This window comes from Cervus canadensis, chromosome 10 (assembly GCF_019320065.1).
Source record: "Cervus canadensis isolate Bull #8, Minnesota chromosome 10, ASM1932006v1, whole genome shotgun sequence".
NCBI lineage: Eukaryota > Metazoa > Chordata > Mammalia > Artiodactyla > Cervidae > Cervus > Cervus canadensis.
The window spans coordinates 46,122,998-46,147,436 of record NC_057395.1 but is presented as its reverse complement, the minus strand read 5'-3'; the positions used below and the strand labels follow the sequence as shown (position 1 = coordinate 46,147,436).

The 24,439-nt window shown below is 46.1% G+C and overlaps 1 long non-coding RNA gene across 4 annotated transcripts in view; it reads left to right on the top strand.

The window, feature by feature from the left end:
• Positions 1–24,439, top strand: part of LOC122448464 — a 92,066-nt gene that overhangs the window by 3,035 nt on the left and 64,592 nt on the right. For all 4 annotated transcript variants that reach the window (XR_006271620.1, XR_006271619.1, XR_006271621.1 and 1 more), the window contains exon 2: positions 5,648–5,746. This is a non-coding gene — a long non-coding RNA (uncharacterized LOC122448464). The remainder of the gene's footprint in view (positions 1–5,647; positions 5,747–24,439) is intronic.

Sequence of the window (24,439 nt, the reverse complement as noted above, 5' to 3'; positions counted from 1 at the left end):
TCTTCTGGAATTTGTGAAGTTTGCGGTGATCCTCATCTTTGTAACATGTATAATCTGTTTTGATTTCTCTTTCCCAGTTGTTGTTCTCTCACTCAGTCATGTCCAACTCTTTTCAACCCTGTGGACTGCAGCATACCAGGCTCCTCTGTCCTTCACTACCTCCCAGAGCTTACTCAAACTCATGTCCATTGAGTCGATGATGCCATCCAACTATCTCAACCTCTGTCATCCTCTTCTCCTCCTGCCCTCAGTGTTTCCCAACATCAGGGTCTTTTCCAATGAGTTGGTTCTTTATATCAGGTGGCCAAAATATTGAAGCATCAGTTTCAGCATCAGTCCTTCCAATGAATATTCAGGACTGATTTCCTTTAGGATTGACTGGTTTGATCTCCTTGTAGTCCAAGGCTCTCAAGAGTCTTCTCCAGCACCACAATTTGAATGCATCAGTTCTTCATCTCTTAGCTTTCTTTATGGTCCAATTCTCACATTCACTCCTGACTTCTGGAAAACCCATAACTTTGACTAGATAGACCTTTGTCAGCAAAGTGATGTCTCTGCTTTTTAATACACTGTCTAGGTTTGTCATAGCTTTTCTTCCAAGGAGCTAATGTCTTTTAATTTCATGGGTACAGTCACTATCTGCAGTGATTTTGGAGCCCAAGAAAATAAAATCTGTCACTTTCTCCCTATCTATTTTCCGTGAAGTGATCCTGACTTTTATGTTTGCAGTTGTATTCTTGTCCACAACATGGAACTTGTAAACTTTCAGTAGAACCCTTTCTATGAATTTAGGGATCTGTGCATTGTACCACTGTCATAAGCTCAAGTGTATTCAACAAGCCCAACAAGCCACTGGAGCCTTCCAGGAGGTTTCTTATTAGTGCTTTGGAAAGGCAGGGCTATTAGGTGTCTCCTGGTGGCTCAGTGGTAAAGAATCTGCTTGTAGTGCAGGAGACACAAGAGATGTGGGTTTGACCTGTGAGTCAGGAAGATCCTTGGAGGAGGGCACAGCAACCCACTCCAGTATTCTTGCCTGGAGAATCCCATGGACAGAGGAGCCTGGTGGGCTACAGTCCATGGGATTGCAAAGAGTCACATGATTGAAATGTCTTAGCACACAGTAAGCATGGGGGACAAGGGGGCACTCTGAGTCTTTTCTAAAAACGCTTTTGATGGAAAGTCCCTTCTTTGCTTATTTTCCCTGATTCCTATCTTCTATTGTTCATAACAAAACAGAAGCAGAAACAAAGTCTTAAAAGACTAAACTATCACATGCTGCAGAGGCCTTTAGACCTAGTCCCCAGTTAACTTCTGAGTACTTAAAGGGCAGGGCGTGGATTTCTGCTAGTTTAAAATAATTAATAACCCTTCTCAGCAAATATTTTTCTCCTGGATTTCTTAGCAGTGGATGAATGGGCTCCAGCCTCTGATTCAGCTTTTACTGATAACTTGAGCTTAGTAGACGATAACTACACAAGGACAAACAGCAAAGTGGGGACCATCGTCTACCGTGTGGGGACAGACGTGATTCAGTGACCACATATCTTGGAAGTGGACATTGTTAGGAGAGCTTTATAGCCTCAGAGCCTTCAGCTTTGGCCAAAATGGCCATAATGGGATAATTTCCTCATAATAATGAGACTAATTCTCTTTGGCAAAAGCAGGAAAAAAAGAGGAAGAAAAGCAGCAACAAGATAGAGAGATCTCTCTTCTCGTTTAGTATTTAAAGTCCCATCAGGCACATTCTTCAGGGAACGTGTGCTCCACAAGGAGAGGTCAGGGATACGGCCATGCACAGCTCGTTAGTGACGGGGGCGTGAGTCAATCCTTTCAAACAACAGTTTAAAAACTCATCTCCTGTAGATATTCTATGGCATCTTAGGCTTCCTGTCGACCCAACTGGTCCCTCAGATCATTTGATGTGTTGCAGTCTCAGTTTAAGAATTGCTCCCATATTTGCAGAATGATATCATTTACTTTCACATCTAGAGATCAAACAGGAGTTCCACAGTGACTTACGAAAACCAGAGCTGAAGGTAGATTACTCCAGATCCAGTCTGCCTTTCTCTCCACTTGTCTTAAAATCTACGTGGTTCAGAAAGCCAGTCTCCTAAGGAATGTGAGGTCACGCCCTCTGATGGTGTAGTCTGAGTCCAGGACCAAAGAATCCGGCCAGAGCACAGGGATTGTAATTTTTTGGTTCAGATTGGTAATTAGTTAGTCTTTGAGAGTCCGTTTGATTTAAAATTGTAGTCTGATGTACCTTCATACAGGAGTGTGCATATTAACCTTTCACACGCTTAGAAATGATTTCTACATAGTTACAATAGCTTTGTAATTACGCTTTCCTTTACCTGGTCTCTGGCCATTTCTTGGTTCATTGTTGACTTTGTCCATAAGAGGAATGTTTTTACAGATAGTGGAGCCTGGAGTTGCTTCCACCATTGCAGTCATTTCTCCCGCCTGCCTTTTTGTCAATGACACATAAAACTGCAGAAGAAAAATTATGTTTCAATATATAGCTTTCATTATGCTTTTGATGTTTCTAATATTCCTTCCTAAATGCCGTAATTCCACACATGCCGCTTGTCACCTGGCTTATGTAAACACGGACTCGTTTGGACGTTATTGCACAATTCTATCAAAATGCCAAGCAGAAAAAAAATGGCATCCAATATTCACCCCGGGGTATGAGCAAGGAACTTCGGTTTGATGTAGAAGCATTAATAATTTGATCACAGACAGGCATTTTTCAGCAGTGCACACAGATTGCCAGGAAAAGATCATTCTTCCCTTGTGGACGTGTTTACATCACACATCTTCCACTACCTGGGGAAATCTTGCACAGACAGTGTTGGGTCCACAGTTTCTCAATGGAGGGAGAAAGAAACACGCCCATGTGAATGTGAGCCTGTGCGTCTCTCAGGACCTCAAATAAGTTGTTTCAAATCCAGAACAATGTCACCCCGACCAGCTAAAAAGACGAGAGGATCACCCTGGGCATTTCTCTGAAACGCTTTCTCTCCCGACTCAGTTCTAAGGTCATCTGTGAACATTGTGGTGTGTATGAGTTTGACACTGAATGCATGTGTTAAAGATGAACTCTGACTTTGATTTGATGTTTTTGAATTGTGGTGTTGGAGAAGACACTTGAGAGTCCTTTGGACTGCAAGGAGATCAAACCAGTCAATTCTAAAAGATATCAGTCCTGAACATTCATTGGAAGGACTGATGCTGAACTTCCATTACTTTGGCTACCTGATGCGAAAATTCGACTCACTGGAAAAGACCCTGATGCTGGGAAAGGTTGAGGGCAGGAGGAGAAGAGGGTGACAGAGGATGAGATGGTTGGATGGCATCACTGACTCAACAGACATGAAACTGAGCAAACTCTGGGAGATAGTGGAGGACAGAAGAGCCTGGCTTGCTGCAGTTCATTGGGTCACAAAGAGTTAGACCTGACTGAGTGACTGATCAACAATAACAGTCTGACCATGAAGACTAATCCTTTGTCATTGGGGAGCATTTGCTCCCCCGTCTGACTTCTAATCTTAGAACCACATAGCCCCCTCCCCGTGTCCCCAAACTTTGTCTCTGTCTGTTCTTCTGGAGTTGGTCAGGGTGGATGGCCGGGGGCAGGGGTTAGAGGTGGTGTTACAGATTCTTGGTCTCTTCTCTCTGGGCCAAAAATAGGAACTCTTAGAAATTTTAGGAGATAAGATACAGCGAGCAGTCACATGACTCTGTCCCTGAGCAAGCACGTTCTTCTTTTCTTGCATGAGTGGCCTCACGTAGATGGTACCTTTATGACCTTCTGCACCTCTCCTGATGGCTTGCACGCTGCCTTCTGATCAGGGAGCTGGAAATGACAATCTGAGCAGGGCTTCTCTGGTGCAACCCCCATTCACAGAGGTGCCGAGGAGATGCAGGTGGGGGTCTGCAGGGGGCCTAAGGGGACCATGCACCTGCCTGGTGGGATCGTTACAGGACTTGCTCCTGGGTTTTTTAGTCCAGGGAGACAGGGCTGTGATTGAAGAAATGCTGCTGGAGTTGAGGGGTCTGCTCTGAACCTTTTTCACCTGGAAAAGCCTTTTTTGTGCAGGAGAAGGAGATGGAGTCATTCTCTCCCAGTCCTCCTCCCAAGCCTTCTCCTCAAGGTCAAGCTTACCAGGCCCAAGGCCCAGGGTCCACAGAAGATGGGGGAAAGGAGGGGGTTTTTGACCTTAATTTCTGTGTTCTCTGTGCAGCAGTGAGCCAGCTCTTGGGCATCAGTGGGGTCGGGATCCCCCAGGATGACGCCACCTTCCCAGACAGCACTCCTTGGACACTCATTTGCAGTCATAGGACTCACTTCATTTCAATTGCCCATGATGATGTCTGTTTCCTGTGCCAGGCAGGGAAGACTGCACACTGAAGGGTCTCATTTTATTTCCCTTTGTATTTCCAGCCCCAGCCTGCTGCCTGCTGGTTAGTACCCAGGGGACACATGTTCTTTAAAAAAATTGGGAACATCTTAAAATACAATTTTACTGACGGAATGAACATAGATGTACTCTGGATGAAATCCTCACAGTGCAAGTTCAAGAAAAGACAGTATTTGTTAGATGCAAACACTGGAAAAGAAGACAGACACCCTGGTGTTTCCAGAGAAAGTGACAAAACATCGAGTGACCGAGGGGCTAGGTTTGCTGGGGCTGGGCAGATGGAGAAGACAGCCTGCCCTCCAGTGTGTGGACGCTGGTTTTGACCACATTTCCCTCCATGGAGAGCGATAGGGAGGAAGGAAGAAGACTTCAAAGCAGTTCAGGAGAGACTGACAATGGTTTGTGCTGGAGATGGGGGCAGGTGGGGGTAGCCAGATCCTGCAGGGCTGGGAGTGTGATGGTGTTGTAACTCACCGTTTACTCAGCACTGAGTTCTGGGCTTCTTTATCTATTCACAACAGATGAAGGAGTGATCATCCATGATCAATGCATGTTGTTGTTATTCAGTTGCTAAGTTGTGTATGACTCTCTGTGACCCCATGGACTATAGCATGCTAGGCTTTCCTGTCCTTCACTATGTCCCAGAGTTTGCTCAGATTCATGTCCACTGAGTCGGTGATGCCATCCAACCATCTCATCCTCTGTCGTCCACTTCTCCTCCCACCTTCAATCTTTTCCAGCATCAGGGTATTTTCCAATGAGTCAGCTCTTCACATCAGGTGACCAAAGTATTGGAATTTCAGCTTCAGCATCAGTCTTTCCAAAGAATATTCAGAGTTGATTTCCTTTAGAATTGACTGGTTTGATCTCCTTGCAGCCCAAGGAACTCTCAAGAGTCTTCTCCAGCACCGCAATTTGAAAGCAATTGTTCTTTGGCTCTTAGCCTCCTACATCTATACAGGACTACTGGAAAAACCAAAGCTTTGACTATATCGACCTTTGTCAGCAAAGTGATGTCTTTGCTTTTTAATACCCTGTAACTGTATAGGCTATCAGTTATTGAGCCCTTATGTGCTTGAAGGACTTTGAAGGCATCAACTCAGTTCAGCTGGTCCTCGTGGTACCCACTCCAGTGGGCGCTGTTATTATGAGCCCATTTTGAGGAACAGTGAGGTTAATCACCAGCCCAAGGTCACCAGGATATTGTTGTGGTTATTCTACAGGTTCTGAAATGGCAAGGTGACAGAATGGCAGTGAAGAAGGACACAGACATGCCACAAATTGTGTGATAGAGTCGGTTTTTCATCTACCTGTCTATCCAGGTGAGGCTGAGAGATGTGTTCACTCAAAGTGACTCACTCCTTACCTATCACATCAGTGACATAAGTATTATATGGAATTTCCTCATAATAAAAATTTTCACCTGAATATCTGCTGCTAACCCACATCTAACCTTCTCTCTTATCCAAGATCAAGGGTCTACTAGTTCATTTGATTCAGTTTTCTCATTTGTTATATCAAGAAATTAATGGCTTGTCCCTCTGCTACTGCTGCTGCTAAGTCACTTCAGTCATGTCCGACTCTGTGTGACCCCATGGACTGCAGCCCACCAGGCTCCTCCATCCATGGGATTTTCCAGGAAAGAGTACTGGAGTGGGTTGCCATTGCCTTCTCCGTGTGACGAATGATGAATAATGTTGCATATAAAGTGGAGAGCTCTGTCTTTCCCAATCTAACTGCTCAGTAATTGTGAGCTAGTATTATTAGCAAATAAGAAAGTGCGTTTTGTACCATTAGCATGTTCTTAGATGCTTATCCTAATGTATTTTTTTTTAAAGTTACCAAATAATTTCTTCACCTCTTTGTATTGCATGAACAAGTCACAAATAAAGCCTACTTGCTTTCCATATAAGACTGAGACCCTCCTCAGAAACGAATACGACCCTAGTATAAGCATCTCCCTTCAAAAGGTTTTAGACTGTTGGAAAGCTCTTTTGGTAAGCTCTGTTGGAAATACTTAGATATCACAAAATTGTTACTTAAACGCAGTCCAGGAGTCCAAGGAGATTCGGGTGGAGAAATGTCTCTTCGGTCTGCTTTCAGTGGGCAGAACCATGATGAACTCTGAGTCCTTGGTCCACGGTGCAAGGCGCTGTCCTGTCCCAGGAGGAGGCAGAGGCCCAGGGAGGTCCAGCTGCTCGCTCAGGACCTCAGGCTTGTGTGTCAAGCTGGGACTTGAGACCTTTGCAGCCAGTGCTCCACTCGACCCCTGCCATGCCCCTCTGCGGGCTCAGGCTGTGTGGGTGAGCGGTGGATTCGGTGTGTGTGCATGAGTGTGTGTGTGTGAATGTGGCATCTCTGTGTAGGTCCCATAGCAAATGCCCTGACTTGCATGGTTCTTCAGTGACAGACACTTTGTTAAGAAGATCCATTGCCTCTCTCCTTCACTTGACAGGTTTCAGCCTTTTTTGGGGGAAATAGTACAGTTAGGATGAGAGCCCAAGAATATGCCAAAATTATGTAAACCGCGAAAAGGTATTTCCAAGAATTTGAGGAGACCCTCCCTTCTCTTTTGGTAAACAATGGTCTTTGGGAGATACCCGGCTTTGTGTCTCTTGAGAACTGGCGGGTGCTCGGATAGCTGAGAGAACAGCTCAGGGCCACCTCCAGCTCCATTGCAGCCTGGTGAGTTCACAGACGTGAACGTTCAGTTTTAGCCATATTGGCCATCCTGTGGGATATTGTCATTTCCGTAAGGGCTTCCCTAGTGGCTCAGATTGGTAAAAAAAATCTGCCTGCAATTCAGGAGACCTGGATTTGATCCCTGGGTCGGGAAGATCCCCTGGAGAAGGGAAAGGCAACCTCTTCTGATATTCTTGCCTGGAGAATCCCCTAGACCTTTACCTATCTGCCCGGACAGAGGAGTTGGGCAGGTTACAGTCCATGGGGTCTCAAAGAGATGGGCATGACAAAGCGGCCAACACCATACATAAATTTGCCTTCATCTTCCACGAGACATGATCCTGGAAATCTGGCATTGTGTGGCTCCTTTCTCTCTTCCCAGCCAGGCTTTTCAGAAACCTCCCTGCCCCATTCCAAACAGGAAGTTTGGGCAGCAGTGGTACAAATGGCCCCGCATTATGTGGGATGTCACCCATTGTTGTCGGGACAAAGACATCCTGAAATTAGGACAAAGGCTTCAATCCACCAGGGTCCGGACCCTTCAATAGCCCCACATTGTATCTGGGGAGTGATTGAGTGAACTGGGTCAGTCCGAGAATATACCTAAGCTTCTGAAACTCTGCTATTATCAGGCTGCCAAGCGGAGCTCCACACAGCATAGGCAAACAGTACTGGGAGTAACTGGGGGCTATCTGCTTTGCATACATGCAAAGCAGGGACTTTCTGAATAGACGTGCTTCCTGGCAACTGGATAAGTGAACGGGAAAGAGTGTTAGGGGAATGATCCATAACTCAGTCCTATGAGGAAAAGCAAAATGTTTATTCATTGAAAGTGTTATTGAAGTTTCTCTTTTGAAATGCTGAGCATACCTCACACGGTTCTCAAACTCTGAAGAGTGCATGTATTTTCTATTTTGTTAGAAGCAAATACTGTGTTAGAACAAACTAACCAGCTTTACCTGCAGCTGGATGACGCTCCTGTTCAGCTACAAGTGATTTTCACTGATGGCTTCTCTTGTCAAAGAAATTCTGGGTGTGGGATTAAGTACCATGAACCGTGTTTATCAAGTGGAGCCTGACCCTGCTCAGACAGGACTGCATGTGGCAGCATTTTTCTCTGTCTTCATAGCAAAATTTCTAAAACATTTTCAAAAATGTTATCTGAGACTGTGGCTTGTTGTTGAAGTTGTATCCAACTCTTTGCGACTCCAGGGACTGTAGCCCACCAGGCCCCTCTGTCCTTGTGGCAAGGACACTGGAGTTGGTTGCCATTTTCTCTTTCAGGGAATCTTCCCAACCCAGGGATCAAATCCACGTCTCTTACCTCTCCTGCATTGGAGGGGAAGGCTCTTCACCACTGGCACCACCTGGGAAGCCCTTGAAATTGTGGATACAATAGGATTAAAGAGATGGCTATTCATTATTTTTCCTTTTCCCTCTGTTGATTAGACAGTTCACCCTCCACCCCAGCTCTGTTCCACATGCAACCACGTACTCCTCCTTCAGTCCACCGTCCTCCCTTGGCATCTGTGTCACATCCACGGAGACACATGTGAGTGACTTGTCAGGGTGACTGTGCCTTAATGGACAAGATATTCAAGTAAATCCATAAATCCACATCTAACCCCCCTTTTCTAAATACATTTTTGAATGTGTTTATTTCCCTCTGAATTCCCTCTTCTTTAATCCCCCCCAACAAGCATGGGACAAAAATGGAACAGGTCTTATTTTTTTAATTTTACTTTATTTGTTGATCACCCACCCACAACAGTCAGATTCATTTACCAGGAAATGAGACCTAAGGTGTTCACAGCCTGAGCCATTTGGGAATTGGTGCCTGTCGATCCTGTGACCCTCTCTGTATCCTGAGATGTGGGGAAGGGGTCCCACCTGTAGGTCAGTCCTGCAGCCTCAACCCCTCTCTGCCGTGAGGCCCCAGGACATCTCAGGGTTGAGCTGAGACCCCCACCCCCAGGCCGTCTGTGCGAAGGTGAGGCTGGGCGTCTGGGATGAGATAGAAAATGTGCGGCAGACTAGAAGCCCTTCTTACAGCAGCTGATAGATCATCTCAAGCCTGGTGTCGCCTTCATGTTTCTTAGTCACGTCGTCCCCGACCTTTGAAAACACCTAACTTTGCAGATTCAACTGTAAGTTGTAATTTTCCTCTAAAATGCAATAAAACATAACTAAAAATGTTAACTGACCTCTTCACATCAGTAATGCTCTTACTGAAAAGGAATAAAGCAATTTATAAAGGCATTAAAATGTGATTCAGCCAGAGTGCTTGCCTAAACCACCCATAAATTCCTTCACTGGTGTCTGTGTGTCCACAAGGCTGGGCCGCCCGAGCCCCATCTTGCAGCCACCGGCAGACTCGACAGCTTGGCTGCAACTTCTCCTAAACCTCCCTGTTCTCACTAAGCCAGCTGGCATTTTGATTTTACAACATAAGAATGCAATTGTCTTAAAATCAATTCAACCCTCCAACATGTCCAGTGGCTTTGATGGACCCAGACTGCACCAGGGACTAAGAATGGGGCCCAGCAGGCTGTCACATCTCCGTGGGCACTGCTCTCCCAGGATTCCAGGGAATAGTACCCTCTGGAGGTGTTCAGTGGTCCTGCACTTCTAAGAGCTTACATTCTTGGGGGACTGATATAGACAGTGCTATAGACTGTCTGTGACCCCCAAAATTCATATGCTGACTCTTAACCCCAAAAGTGATGGTGTCAGGAGGTGGGGCCTTTGGGAGGTGATGAGGCTATGAGGGTGGAGACCCCAGGATGGATCAGTGACCTTATAAAGGAGAGCACCCCCCTTCCTCAACCCTTCCTCCAGGTGAGGACACAGTGAGAAGACACCGTCTGTGAACCAGGAAGAGCCCTCATCGGACACAGAGGCAGATGTCACCTTGACCTTAGACTTTTACCTTCCAGAGTCATGTGAAATCTGTGTCTGTTGTTTGTGAGGCCCACTCTGTTCTATTTGTCACAGCAGCTAGAGTGGACTGGGACAGAAACAAATGGGTGAGGCAGCCACAGAATTCAGGTGAGAGTTTCTGAGAAAGTGAACAGAGGGTTTTGGAGGGTGACCAGGTTCCAATAGCTTGAAAAGTTAAGATTTCTCCAAAGAGGCGATATCATACATGAGAACAATCAGGAGGATCCAGGCAAGGAAGGTCTGGAGGGCAGCACTGCATGTGGACTGTGGGGGCAATAGCCCCAGAGCCGGGGGCAGAGGGTGGGTGCCTGGTGTGGAAGAAACGGGGAAGAAAGCCAGGATGGGCTGAGGAGGGTGCAGACGGCAGTGGGTGGGGGAGTCCTGCCCCTTTATCTTCAGAGGGTCAGAAAGCCACCTGGGCTAAGGGTAGGGGAGGGTGAAGAGGCTGATGTTGTGGGACCACAAGGATGCTGTGGGAACGGGTTCTGGGAGCCGGAGGGGAAGCAGGAAGGCAGTGTGAGCACCTGGGGCTGGTCCAAGTGGGAGCTCATGAGGCCTGGGACGTGGGGGCAGTGAGGGTCCATCAGGATGAACTCACTGATGGAGTCGCTGGGTGTGGGGAGAAGGGGGTCTTGCCTAGTTGTTCCAGGTGCCAGGCATGCGGGCACTGCTTCCGACCCTTCCTCTCTGTGGAGTCCCCTCCACGTCAGGACGAGTCCCCTCATCTTGTGGCTAAGATGGCCAAGGCTCTGGTGGGTTAAGTTGACAAGCCCAAATTCATAATCTGGCAAGTGCAGAGGTAGGAATAACCCAGTTCTTTCTGAAAGTGAAACTCCAGCCCTTCCCACTTTGTGTTTCTTCTCTTCTCTGTTGTCAGCTCAGTTCCAAGAATTCATGCTGGCCCTTAGCTTTCCCTTTCACTTCCCGGGATGCCCCAGAAGGTGCTGAGGAAGTGTGGACAAAAGGACCACGTGGGTCCCTTTGGAGCGTGGATGCTGGGCTGGCTTCATCTGTCACAGTGTGTTTCCCACACTCTGATTTCCAGTCTGGACGAGGAGCACACATTTGGGCAACAGCCAAGGGCCAGGGGTGGAGTGTGAGGAGCTGAGGGCACACACACTGTCCTCTTGGGGGCCCTGAAACCCCACTGTCTGCCGCGGGGATGACGAGGGGTGGGGGCCCATCCTGCTCGGAGATCGCGCTGAGCTTTGCTCTTGAATCCACCTAGGCTGAATGAAAAATACAGCGTCTTCCCCCAGTTACAACTTTTATACTGAATTATGGAATCTTTGTGCAGACTATATGTCCGTGCCTACACTTATTTCTGCTGGAGTTTCCATCACTCACCATTTAACTGCCCAAATCCAAGGTTGAAAGGGAGCTACTTCTCCAGCTGTCAGCTCCCAGAGGTTTAGAAGACTCAACTAAAGAGGGTACTGTTTTAGAGACGGTCCCTGCTTTCTGATCGTGCCCTGCCAACAAACCTTCTTCACTTGGCCCCTGCTCTGTAGATACAGGACACGTACACTTTAAAACCATCCTGGCTGCAAACTCCAGACTTTCCTTCAGTCTTAAAACCAGGAGACCTCTCTACCTGTGCATAAGTATAAACACTCATAAGGTCACAGCATCAGTTCGAGGCCAACTGCTCCATCCCTGTAATTATGATCACTGAAGTGCTTGGGAGCTGTGCTGGGGACACAGCTGTCCTGCGTGTGCTAAGGCACTCAGTCCTGTCTGACTCTTTGTAACCCTGAGGACTGTAACCCACCAGCCTCCTCTTTTCATGGGATTTTCCAGGCAAGAATATTGGAGTGGTTGCCATTTCCTCCTCCAGGGGGTATCTTCCTGACCCAGGGATGAAACTCTGTCTCCTGCATTACAGGCAGATTCTTTACCACTGAGCCACCTTGGAAGTCAGAGAATACAGAAATAAAATACATCCCAGGTCTCAAGGAATTAGCTGGTAGAACCAGTCAGGTGAGGCCAATGATGCCCCTTTAAAGGAACATAGGGAGAAATAATGGCAAATTCCTTTTTTTCCCCTAAATTAATTTGTCTGTGCCATGTCTTAGTTGCAGCATTCAGGATCTTTAGTTGTGGCATGCGAACTCTTAGTTGCAGCATATGGGATATAGTTCCCTAACCAGGAATCGAACCTAGGCCCTCTGCATTGGGAGGTCAAAGTCTTAGCCACTGGGCCACGAAGAAGTCCCAATAATTGCAAATTCTGAGAAAACACTTAGAGTCTCACCCTCTAGTCTCTGTGAGGACTGTTGCCCACTAGAAATTTGTTTTGTTTCTGGCCTCTGGGGCCCAGATAACACTTCCTGGGTCTTTCACATCTTCCTGGGGAGAGTAAATCGGGAGATTCTGTGTGTTTATTCGTATACATATTTGTTTCCTCAGTGAGGAGGGTGAGCTCTCCATGGAATAAAAACTTGTTTGCAAACTCCAGAATGAGTTGAAATCCTTAAGGAAATGGCAACCCACTCCAGTATTCTTGCCTGGAAAATCCTATGGATGGAGAAGCCTGGTAGGCTACAGTCCATGGGGTCGCAAAGAGTCAGACACGACTGAGCGACTTCACTTTCACTTTCACTTCACTATGCCCCATTACTGCTTTGGGAACAGTAGATTTTAGGGCAAACGAATGATTTCACACTTTCTCTGAAGTGAAGAGTGTCAGACATGTCTGCTACAGAAGACAGTGAGTGCAGCCTGGAGATTCTCTGATTAATTTGATGGTTCTGGGGACCAGTAGTGTTGGAATGTGTCCCAGGAGTGTCCGTAGCCTGAGTGAGCATGTCGGATTGGGCTCACTGATCCTATAGCTCAGGTGGCCAAAAGATGTCCCCTGTCTAATGATAGAATTCTCTCTCTGCTCCCAGTCTGCCTAAAGCCAATTTTCTTTCCAAGAACACCCCCTGAATCTTCCTGCATCTGATCTGAGGAGTAACAGTAGCTGAAAACCCACGTGAAAGGCATGGCCCCTCAAAGCAAAGTATCTTTGCCCTCAGGGACACCACAAAGAGTCATGGTTCCAGACAGAGCCCCAAGTTCTGCTGTCCTTTTCCCTGATCTGCATTCTTTCCTCTTCGACTTATTTTTCACTTTCTGTTTGACTTAGCTTGATTGTATTTCTCCCCCGATAGAGCAGAAAGAGTGAAAGTTCCCTCTGCCCACATGCGCAGAGCTCAAAGCGAGTGTTGTCAGCACTCACTTGACGTCAAGGTTGACTTTTAAATTTGCCAGAGGGCTTTCTTCGGAGACAGGGCTAGGCCAGTAGGCCCCCCTATAGAAAGTTGGTTGCCGGTGCTGGAATTCAAAGCCCACAAACCGAATTTTAAACTTTTCGGACAACACACAGATAGGCGAAGGGACCTCAGACCCTGATATCAAATAATAGATGTTTGTTTTTTAAAATCTACACATTTTCGGGTGCCATTCACATCTTCTTTTTTTTTTTTTTAAGTTTTTACTGAATTTATTACAATATTGCTTCTGGTTTATGTTTTGGTTTTTTGGCCTTGAGGCATGGGAGCAAGGCATGGCCTTGAGGCAGCCCTAGCTCCCCAACCTGGGATTGAACTGGCACCCCCTGCATTGAAAGGAGAAGTCTTGACCATTGGAACTCCAGGGAAGTCCCTACATCTTCTTTCTATCATCTCTTCCATTTCTTTCTTTCTTTTTTTTTTTTTAAAGTCCATTGCTCTTAGAAAACACAGTTAAACACAGTTAAAAACTGTTTGTTTCTTGGTTGCTTGCTTGCCCATCAGACGTTTAGTTACCTTGAATGCTGAGTTGCTCTGTGTCTCAGTTTTTCACAGATTTTTGTTTCATTTGAGAGCCTGTCTTTGGTTTGTTTACACTTTTAATTTGGAGTCCCTGGGCATATCTAAATGGGCTCCAGAACCCATAGATCATCTGATAATGTCTCTCCTAGTTCCTACTCCCTGACACAGAGTGACTTTTGAAACACTTCCATTTTCCCTTTCTATTTAATGTACTCTAGCCCACTTTTTTTCCCCTCATTTTTTTTATAGTCCATCATGAAGAATTTGTTTACCAAATGTTACTTTTCTTGGATCGCGTCTATTTTTGAGGAGTGCAAAGCAAACAACATTTTGAAGCTGTCAGCCTTCATTTTATTTATGCATGAATAACACAAATAACTTGAAAATGACCTAGCCTGTTTTTCTCAGATTTAGATAGAAAAACTGCTTCCGGGCAATGTCGATGCCAAACAGTTCATGCCAAGTGTCCCGTTCTGGTGCCAATTGGTTTTTGCAGCCAAGTTGTAAACCTTCAGTAAACACGGTTTATAATGAAAGTGCAGACACAACCTGGGCCATGGCACAAGTGGAACTGATGTAAATTTACTCTGAGAATAAAATTCTAACAGGAACAGGGCGGGAGAGAAGCTGGCTCTTGAGTGTTCCCACCATAATGCAGAAAATACACAAACCATGATATTTGATGACTGAAATCCCGTTAGGCTCGTCTAGGCATTTATGAAATCCCTTTGTCGTCACTGCCGAGCGGCTCCTCACTCCAAGTGACTGCTACCCAGGGGCTTTTTCAGAGCCCCCATCACCATTTAACATCTGATGCTGGGGGAAGGATCGGGGGAAGGGGACCTTGAAAATTTCAAGGTACAGGTGGCTGTGTGCACATTGCATCAGTCACGATCTATGGGAAAAAAGATCAAGCATTTTCTTTTACAATCAGTTCAGCGATATTCGTTCAGGTCAATCCTGGGGACCTGAGTCCCTGCTTGTGGCGCTGGTATTGAGTGCTGTCATGAGACTGCACCCGTGGGGCCCTGGGGTCCCAGGTGGCCCTCAGGGGGAGAAGAAAGAGAGACTTAGGCCCCCTGGGGCAGTGCCTTGAAGCCCTGAGGAGGCTCTTCCCTTTGAGAAGGGAGAGAGTGGTCTTCTTTTCATGAAGCGGGAATTAGTCCAGGCTTCTGGGGACTCGAGAAAGCCATTTGCTTTGAGGCCCCTTAATTGCCAGAAAGAGAAAGTTCCAGAACCCAGGCCTAGGGGCACAGGATTCATGGTGCAGGATCCGGGATCTAGGACTGGGGCTGGACACTTAGGACCCAGGCCCCGGAACCTGTGGCCCAGGACAAGGACCGAGGGCCCAGGACTTGCTCCGCAAGAGCAGGCTGACCTGCACAGCTTCATGTGCGGTTGCTTCCTTCGGACAGTTCTGACTTAATCAGGGCAGAAGGGACCAGAGGCTTCCAGACTCTGGGAGGAGGAGAGTCACTTGAGTCGTGGCCGTGGCAGCCAGCACTATGCTGTCCTAGATCAGGGTTCCAATGCCTCACACCATACCTCAGGGCCACCGCGTTGAGGCATAGGCTGTAACCCACAGATGTATGAATGAGGTCATACTTTCCATGAAACAGATGTGGATCAGCATTCAGAGACTAAAGTCGTCCCTGTAGATGCACATCCTGACGGCCAGCAAGCCATCTTCCCAGCTGCAGGCTAATTCAACCTGCCTTGAAGTCGTCACTCACCTGCCCTCCACTCAGCGGCTGTCTATGTGCCGTCTATAGCCACACCTCCTATGTGCCCATGCTGCACGTGCCTTTTCTGGACCGTGGCTTGTCACCACGAGCCTGTCCTGTCCTGTCCTGTTTTTTTTTGAGATCTGCACCCTGACACAGCCCAGCAAAGCTACACATGCAGTGGTAATGACCATGATGTCTTAGCAAGTGTCCAGCCTGTTTTCTGGTTTTGGGGTGAAGTGGAAAAATCCCCAAACATCTTTATTTTATTTGGGAAGCTGAGGGTTTCATGTCACTGCTGACAGGCAGTGAGTAAATATCCTCCTTGGTTCGTGCCTTCCCTGGGACTCCCTTCTTCTTGTCATCCTCAGACCCACGCACCTGTCTGTCATCTCTTATTTATGGAACACCCACCGTGTCCCAGCTCTCTGTGTGTTGACCCATTGCATCCTGAACCCATCCTGTGAGGTAGAGCTGCTGTTACCTAACTTCACAGGTGAGGGACCAGAGTTCAGATGTAAGGGATCTGAGTTCATAGGTAAGGGACCAACATTCACAGATGAAGGACCAGGGTTCATAGGTTAGGGACCAAGGTTCACAGGTGAGGGACCAAGGCTCACAGGTGAGGGACCAGGGTTCCCATTGAGGGACAAGGGTTCACAGATGAGGGACCAGAGTTTACAGGTGAGGGACCAGGGCTCACAGATGAGGACCAGAGCTCACAGATGAGGACCAGAGCTCACAGATGAAGGACCAGTGTTCCCAAGTTGAGGGATCAGGGTTCATAGTTTAGGGACCAAGTTTCACAGGTGAGGGACAAGGGTTCATAGATGAGGGACCAGGGTTGATAGGTGAGGGACCAGGGTTCATAGATTAGGGACCAAGGTTCACAGATGCGGGACCAGGGTTCACAGATGAGGGACCAGGGTTCATACGTGACGGACCATGGTTCCCAGGTGAGGGAGCAGACACCCCAGGGGCTCTATAGTCACCTCCCCTATGACAGCGGAGCTGCAGAGAGTGATGCCCAGGTAGCCAGGCTGCAGTGCTCTGGATGCTGGTGTCTCTTCATTTCTCTAGATGATTCTGATCACAGGGGATGACAGGCCAGTTTACGGTTTACCGTTACCCCTCATCCCCTTGGAGTTCAGCCTGAGGTCTGCAGTCTCCTGCCCTCCACGGGCTGTGCCTGGGCTTCTCTAGGCTGGGGTATCCCAAGGGGCCTGAAAGGAATGGAGTCCCGTGTCCCTGACCCCCTTGGCCTCATGTCTGGGTCCCCGCCTTTGTCCTGGGTCCCGCTGCTTCTGCCCATCACCTCAGTCTCCTACTTGCCTGGTCCCGCCGCCCCCTCCAGCATCTAGAGAGCAGCTGGAGCCCACTCTGGGGCCTCAGCTTCCTCCCAGGCTGCACACACTCCATCTGCTCTTGGAGAGCCGTGTGTCCCCAGCCTCCCCTCTGCACACACTGTCATGGGTCACCTATCACTGCATCTCAGGAAGCCAGGTCTGCAGCTCCCAGCAGATCTGTGGGGAAAGTTATCTTCACAACTTGTTTCTTTTCCCTGAAAAGGCAGGTTTGCTATTTTGGGCTTTGGCTTGATTCACTCAGCTATCACTTAAGTGGAGGACATTCTCTCCTGTGAAACTTAACCTGAGGCCTCTCCAGCTGCAGCGACCCTCCTGGTGCGAGTCAGAGCCCAGCCCAGGGCCTGCAGGAAGACCCTCCGTGTGCCCATGTAAGGAGGGGGTCCATCACTGTTTTCAGGAAAACAGAAGTCAGATAAAATAAAGTAAATAAGACAAAGCAAAATAAAACACAATACAGTAAAAATGTAAAGTAAAATAAAGTAAAAAAATAAAATACAGTAAAAATGCAAAGGAAAATAAAATAAAATATAAAATAAGCAAGATAAAATAAAGTAAAACATAGTATAATCAAGTAAAATAAAATATAATGAAGTAGCAATGAACTGACCTATTGAGCCTGGCCAACCCTGGCTTAACCAAAACTACTGTGAAATCATACTGGCTGATCTTGAGCCTGGGGTCCCAGTGACGGAGGGAGCTAACTCTCTGGGGAGTCTGTAAGGAACAGACCCCTTTATCATGGCCAGACTTGCATTCCTACTGTGTATCAAAGGCTTGCGGTTTACACATCCTAGTGACAGATTCTGGAAGATGCAGCCTGGGACCCAAGGGCACTGGGACTCTGCCGACTCTGGACGAGACCGTTGCTGGTCAGGGGCCCAGATTTCCTGTCTGCAAAATGAGGGAAGCTGGAAGGCGAATTTACCACCTCTCTGCCTCTGGGGTATGTGGAGTTAATTGGGAAAGCATCTTAAATGTGGGAGCTCTGATATGGTCCAGGACACAGCAGGTGTCACTGTGTCAAGAAAGGGCTTTGTCAAACCTCTGCCCCTCATCAAATTTAGGGTCTCCGTCACCATCCTCTGTCCTCTCTACAAAAACACACAACCACATATTTAAAATATGAAAGTTAAAAATAGTGAAGCATACTTCTACTCTTGTGCTGTTCTTCCCTATTATTAAAAGACCAGATTCTCTGCCACCTGAGTGGAAATTAGGAGGTGTGCTCGAGAAGGGTGGGTGTCAAGTCAGGATGAGTCCCCAGAAGCACAGATGACAGACATGTTGGCTCCTCCACGAAGGAGATTTGTGTTGCCCATGGTTTCAACCAGGAGTGATTTCTATCTCCCTATGGTTTCTCCTAGGATAGTTCTGCTCCTGGATCCCAGGCCAGCAGGCGTTTGGGAGAGCTTTGATGTGCTCATCCAGTAACAAGTCCACATCAAACGGAGTCCTTACTTGGTGGCAGCTGCTCAGATGCTGTTTCACATGCCCTTTGCTGAGAGGCTTGGAGTTTGAAGTCTCCCGGGCTAATTTAAAAGTAAGTTGATGTGGAAAGATGTTGGAACGTTCTCTGAAAACAGTAGTGGACGTTAATCTCTAATAAAACAAAATGTTACAGTTCATCTGGAAAGATTTTATACATCAAATGCAGGGTCAAAGGAAAAAAGAAAAGACAATTTGATTAACTGATGCTTTCTATGTTAATATTGACTTTGAAAGAGTTCATAGAGATAAAAAGGCCGAGGGCTAACTTGAAAGCTTAGATGCTAAAGATAGATGTAATAATACATTTACAAGGAGGAAGTGCATAATGAACATGTTTGTAGAAACAGAGCGAATGAGTGCCAGTGAATGTTAAATACCATAAGGAAAAAAGAGTATTAAAGAGAAGAAAATAAATTCATGGCCTCATCTCAACTTTGTGTTAAACTTGCTGCATTGACCTGAGCCTGGGCTGGACTGAATGCAATCGACAGCTGCCTCTCTGTCTTTGGTTCTTGTAGCTGCCCTTGGCACTCCCTTCTCCATGAGCCACCTGAGGTCCAGGGAACACCAGCCACATGGGTGGATGCTGCTCCATAGCATGGCATTTTGAACCACAACATCAAGCCTATCTCTTGTAGCCCCAGAAGCTGGCATGCATGGAGCATTCCGACACAAAAAACCAGGAGATAGTGACCCAGACCTAGCTGGGCATCTCAGTTCCACAAAGTCCTGAGACATCTAGAGCCATCCCTGAGGTGTAGCCCTCATCCTCAAGGCCCCAAAAAGCAGCTGGAGTGCCTGTCTTCACATCCATGTCCAAGTAGCAGGATAAAGAGAGATTCAAAGAGAAAGCAGAAAAGACATTTCCTGGAACCTGTCACATGACACTTTTCATTTAGTTTCAAAATAGAGGATCTATTCTGGGCAGTCATTTGTGAAAGACAAAATCCAGGGGTTCTGTTTCTATGGAACATAAGGAAAAAGGAAATTAAGGGACAACCATCAGTGTCTATAGAGAAGAGAACAATTGATGTGGACAAGGTGCTAGGCTGATGGACAAAAATAATGAAAAATATAATGGAAAAAATAATGGAAGAGAATTTGTTTGTGACTGTGTATAAGATTCTGGGAAGAACAGAATGCCATGAGCAGACCCAGGACCTATGAAGCTGACTGTTGGAGGATGCTTTTTGAGTCATAGGAGGCAAGTTATTAGATGTTAAGAGGCTAATGGGTCCTGATATAAATGGTCCAGAAAAATATGAATGCAAACAGAAACTTTTCAGAGTTACCACTCGGTCTTAGAATTGTAAGAATTTTGGACTCATCTCTTTTGACACCTAGCAAAAAACTCTAAAAACACTCCAATCACACATTCAGTCATTCCCTGGGCAGATATTTGAGCTATAAATACTCTGACAGTTCCTGGATACCAGCTCATGGGAGAGTCTTCCCCTCACCTTGTTAACAGACCTCACTAGTTAAAAAGAACTCGACCTATTCTTTAGCCAGTAGCTAAACTTTTGTTTACAGTTGTTGCCATAAGAACTGAAGTCAAAGTTAGCCATTTAGTTGATTTTGCTAAGTATCTCCAGGTAAAGAGAAAATGAATGTGTCTAGACTTAACGCATGTGGACTACCACTTTTATTAACCAGTTGAGTCACCAGGATGTCCCATCTCTTAATAGTATAGAGTTTACTGGAGGTTTCCATATCTGAGTTATTGAGCTGAATAGATGGATGTGTGGTTTTCACTGGCAATTCTTCTGTGCAGAGTTTGATTCATTTCAAGACTTATAAACTGTGCATAATTCAGCTCAACATTTCTGAACAGCTCTTGACTGCAAAAGGGCCTCTCCTTATGGAACAGGTGTTTGTGGCCATGTGCTTCTGATTAATATTGAAATTTGGCAAAACTTTGGGAAAGATTCTTCTGTATTTATTCACCAGATTTATGCTAATCCTTACAATCATTGTAGCTTATATCTCTGGGGATGAAAAGACATAGCAACAAAACAAGTTGATAAAGAATGGCACTATGTTTTTTGGTTTTGTTTTGTCTGAGTTAGTTCTACTTTGAAAGCATCAACTTTAGCATCTTGCAGATTTTGAAAAAGACATGCCATGTTGGTAATTTAATTTATGGGGTTGTAAAACAATATCTTTGGAGAAGGCAATGGCACCCCACTCCAGTACTCTTGCCTGGAAAATCCCATGGACGGAGGAGCCTGGTCAGCTGCAGTCCAAGGAGTTACTAAGAGTCGGACATGACTGAGCGACTTCACTTTCACTTTTCACTTTCATGCATTGGAGAAGGAAATGGCAAACCACTTCAGTGTTCTTGCCTGGAGAATCCCAGGGACGGGGGAGCCTGGTGGGCTGCCATCTATGGGGTCACACAGGGTCGGACATGACTGAAGCGACTTAGCAGCAGTAGCAAAGCTACTTATCTTAAAGTAGGATGCATAGAATATAATAGATTAAAATATCATGGAATAATATAACTGAATAGGATGGAATAAAATAGAAAATATAGAGAACATGGCATCCAATTGGAGAAGGAAATGGCAACTGACTCCAGTATTCTTGCCTGGAGAATCCCATGGACAGAGGAAACTAGTGGGCAATAGCCCATGGGGTCACAAAGAATTGGGCATGACTTAAGCAACTTAGCATGCTTGCATGGCTTCCACTAAGGGTAAGAAAATTTATATGAAAAATATGTGGGCAGTCCATGTTCTAAGTGGCTGAGGACCAGGATGTGGGCTGGAGGGAGCAGCTATATGTCATCTTTGTATTCCTGTTATATATGGTAACTTGGAGATTTTCTTCCTTCATTCTCTTCTACTTTTATTGTATATCCCAGTCAAAAACAAACAAACAAACAAGAAATGATGAAAATGCTCCAACATAGACCAAACTTCAAATGTTAGATACAGACAGGAGAATAATGATCATATTTAGAATTTTATCCTCCAAATCTAAAGAAGTCATGTAATCTATTAAAAGTAGGGAAGAATAGCTTTGAGTAAAACTTGTTTCATTTATTTTAAAAGGCTACATTTACTAACCTTAAAGTTCTTGTTTACACAGATTTCCACCACCTTTGTAGAGACCTAAGCCTTTTTAAAAAGTCCCCAAATCAATAAGATTTCCTTTTCACATCACTAAGAATAAGTGTTTAAATCAAATGTACTGATCTACAAGGTGAACTAGGTTAAGGACTAGATCTGAAAGGCTAAGACAGCCCCTCCTCAAACCATCATTAACAAATACATCTTAGCATCTGTGTACCAGGAGGGTGGCAGAGATCAATTAGAATAAAAGGAGGCAAAATTCCTGTCTATATGGAGCTTACCATGGAGAAGACATTCAGCGGCTGAAATTCAGGAATTTTTTTGGAAAGAACTCTTTGGCTTCTTTATGGAATACAGAGTGGAGAGAGGCAGAGTGTTTGGCCATGAAGGGAAAGAAAGACCCTGACCATCATAAAGGAGGAGAGACAGGGTGGGCAGGGGTGGGGTCTCCCTGCAGAGACCCCCTGAGTGGGCCCCTCACCCTGCCTCTTCTGACTCTGGGTCCTCGGGGAGGGACAGAGATGTTCTCCATCTCAGGTTGCTCATCTGTAAAGTCAGGATGCTGCCTAAGGTGCCTGCTTTTGGTTGGCTGTGAAGGATAAATCAGGTAACAGATATAAAGTGCTTGCACGGTGCGTGGCACTTGGCAAGGGTTCTTGTTGTAAGTCTGACTGTAACATCTTGTTATCTGCCTGTAACATCTTCCACACTGAGTGTTGACTACGCAGGGCTTTCATTCCGCAGTATCCTGAATGAGGAAGGCAACTCAGGGAATAAACATGCAGGGACTTTTGCATAAAAATTGCATGAAATTGTGCTCTGAGTAAGAAAAACCCATTAGAAAAACATCTTAAATGCTGAAGGGCCCTTTGGCAGTTAAGGAGTGGTTCTGCACATTTAACCTGCATTTGGACTCCCTGTAAAACAAATTGGTTTATCATTTCTTTATCTGGTGCTGGTTACTTTAGTCATTGCTGGTGCTGCTGCTCGGAGTATAAAATTAAACATCTTTTTTGCAGAAAAAGTTTCCTGCTGATTTTTCTCTCAAATAATACAGGGTGAATTTTAAAAGTTCTCAGACACACAAAGCGCTATCTCTTTTTAAGGCTTTAGGAGGGGGAGCTTCTGAACAAATGAACCAAACACACAATAAAAGAACCTTTTCTTTCTCTTTTCCCTTAAAAAAAATATATTGCAAGCGCACCGTCTACACATGAACCCTACCAAGCTGGTGGGGTATCTTTCTGATTAGATGACCGACTCCTATTTTTGGATTCCCCCTTTTGCTGGATCCATTTTTATTTCTTAAAAGAGAAAAAGTGCTAGCTGCCTGCCAGGCCTTAGCGCTCTGGTTTGAACAGAGACATCTGAAATCTAGGCCAGGCGGGAAGGGCTTCTTTCATCCCTACAGTCGCTCACCGTGGGGAGCGCTTGGTGTCATGTCTGCAGCTCCCCCTGAAGCCGGCTCTGCCCAGAACCCCCAGCCCCCGCGGGGCTGCGACATCTCATTAGCTGTGCAGGCCGTCTCTGAACTGCCCTGAATGTGGTCCCGCACGAGCCTGCCTGCCCCAGCTTTTGAATTCTGACAGGAAGCGAAAGGTGAGCCTTTCACAAATCCTGGAGGGCAAGGGATGGAATCTGGCAAGATCAAGAAATCCAGGTGGGGAAGAGAGACAAGTGAGTCAGATGGCGGAAGGCAAAGCCTCCCACTTCTCCTTTTACAGACTTTGAAAGTGACTTTCTGCGCTTATATTTTGGGAACTTGGAAACAAAAGGGAGAGGACAAACTTTTACAAATGGAAGGAATGAAAATGCTGCTTTACCATGAAACCCAGCTTTACCATGAACTCCTCACCATCTGACTGACTATAACCTGTCCCACCCCCACCCCAGCAGGGAGCGAAGTTGTTTACTAGAAGATACCTAGCAAAGGGCACACAAGGGGGGGCCTTCACTTCTGGCATGTTGAAGTGTTTCAGGATTTTACAAAAATTCTTCCCCAGGCCCTTGTGGCATCTACCTGCTGCTGTCCCAAAGTCAATGCCCATTTTTAGACATTTGTTAGGGCAGCACCCTGCAGCCAGGTCCGTAGATCTGCCCTGGTTACCTACGACTGAAGAACAAATCACCCCACACTTAATGGCTCAAATGAGGAACAGGAACTTATTTGGGGAGGAGACCCTGGAGAGCCCACTGTTAAGACGGTGCACCAACATGGCTGGCTGGAGCGCGATGTTGGCTGGGAGCTTGGCTAGACTGAGGACTCAGGGCTTTGCTTACCTTCCTGGGGGCCCTCAGGGGCTTCTTGGAGAAAAAGATAGTTCCTCAGGGCCTGGACAGAGAACCTGCAGTGTCCCCTCTACCACATGCCAGCAGGCAGTTGCAGAGCCCACGTTCAAGGGCAGTGGACAGCCCCCTAAGTCTTGATGGAAGCAGAGTTAGAGGCTGGGGGCTCTGTTTAAAACCAATGTCACTTTAGAAAACGCACACACTTTAAAAAGTTTTATTTTCTAAGTGTGAGAACCTGACATGCTCAAGATGAAGGAAATTGTTAACTGTTTTAAAATAAAAGTGACTTAAGTCATATTAGTCCTTTCAAAGTAAGGAGTATGTATCAAAAACTTGAAAATTAAATCAACTATATCATCTATTAGCCCCTGTATTTCTGATTCTGAGACAGTGGTTCACTTTATAGACATGTAAATTTAAAAGATTTCATCCCAGTTAAGGGCCGACTCCATGACTTTGTTGCCTTATATTTAAAGTAAAATTCCAGTAGATTTTCCAACATGACCTTTGACACCTTGACAGTAAGTAACCCACTTTCTTCCCAAGGTTTCCTGTCTTGTCGCTTAACCCACTGAGCTTAAACTGTAAAATTTTAAAGTGTATAGCCAATAATTTATAAATAACAGTAGCTTTAAAGAAATTTATATACTC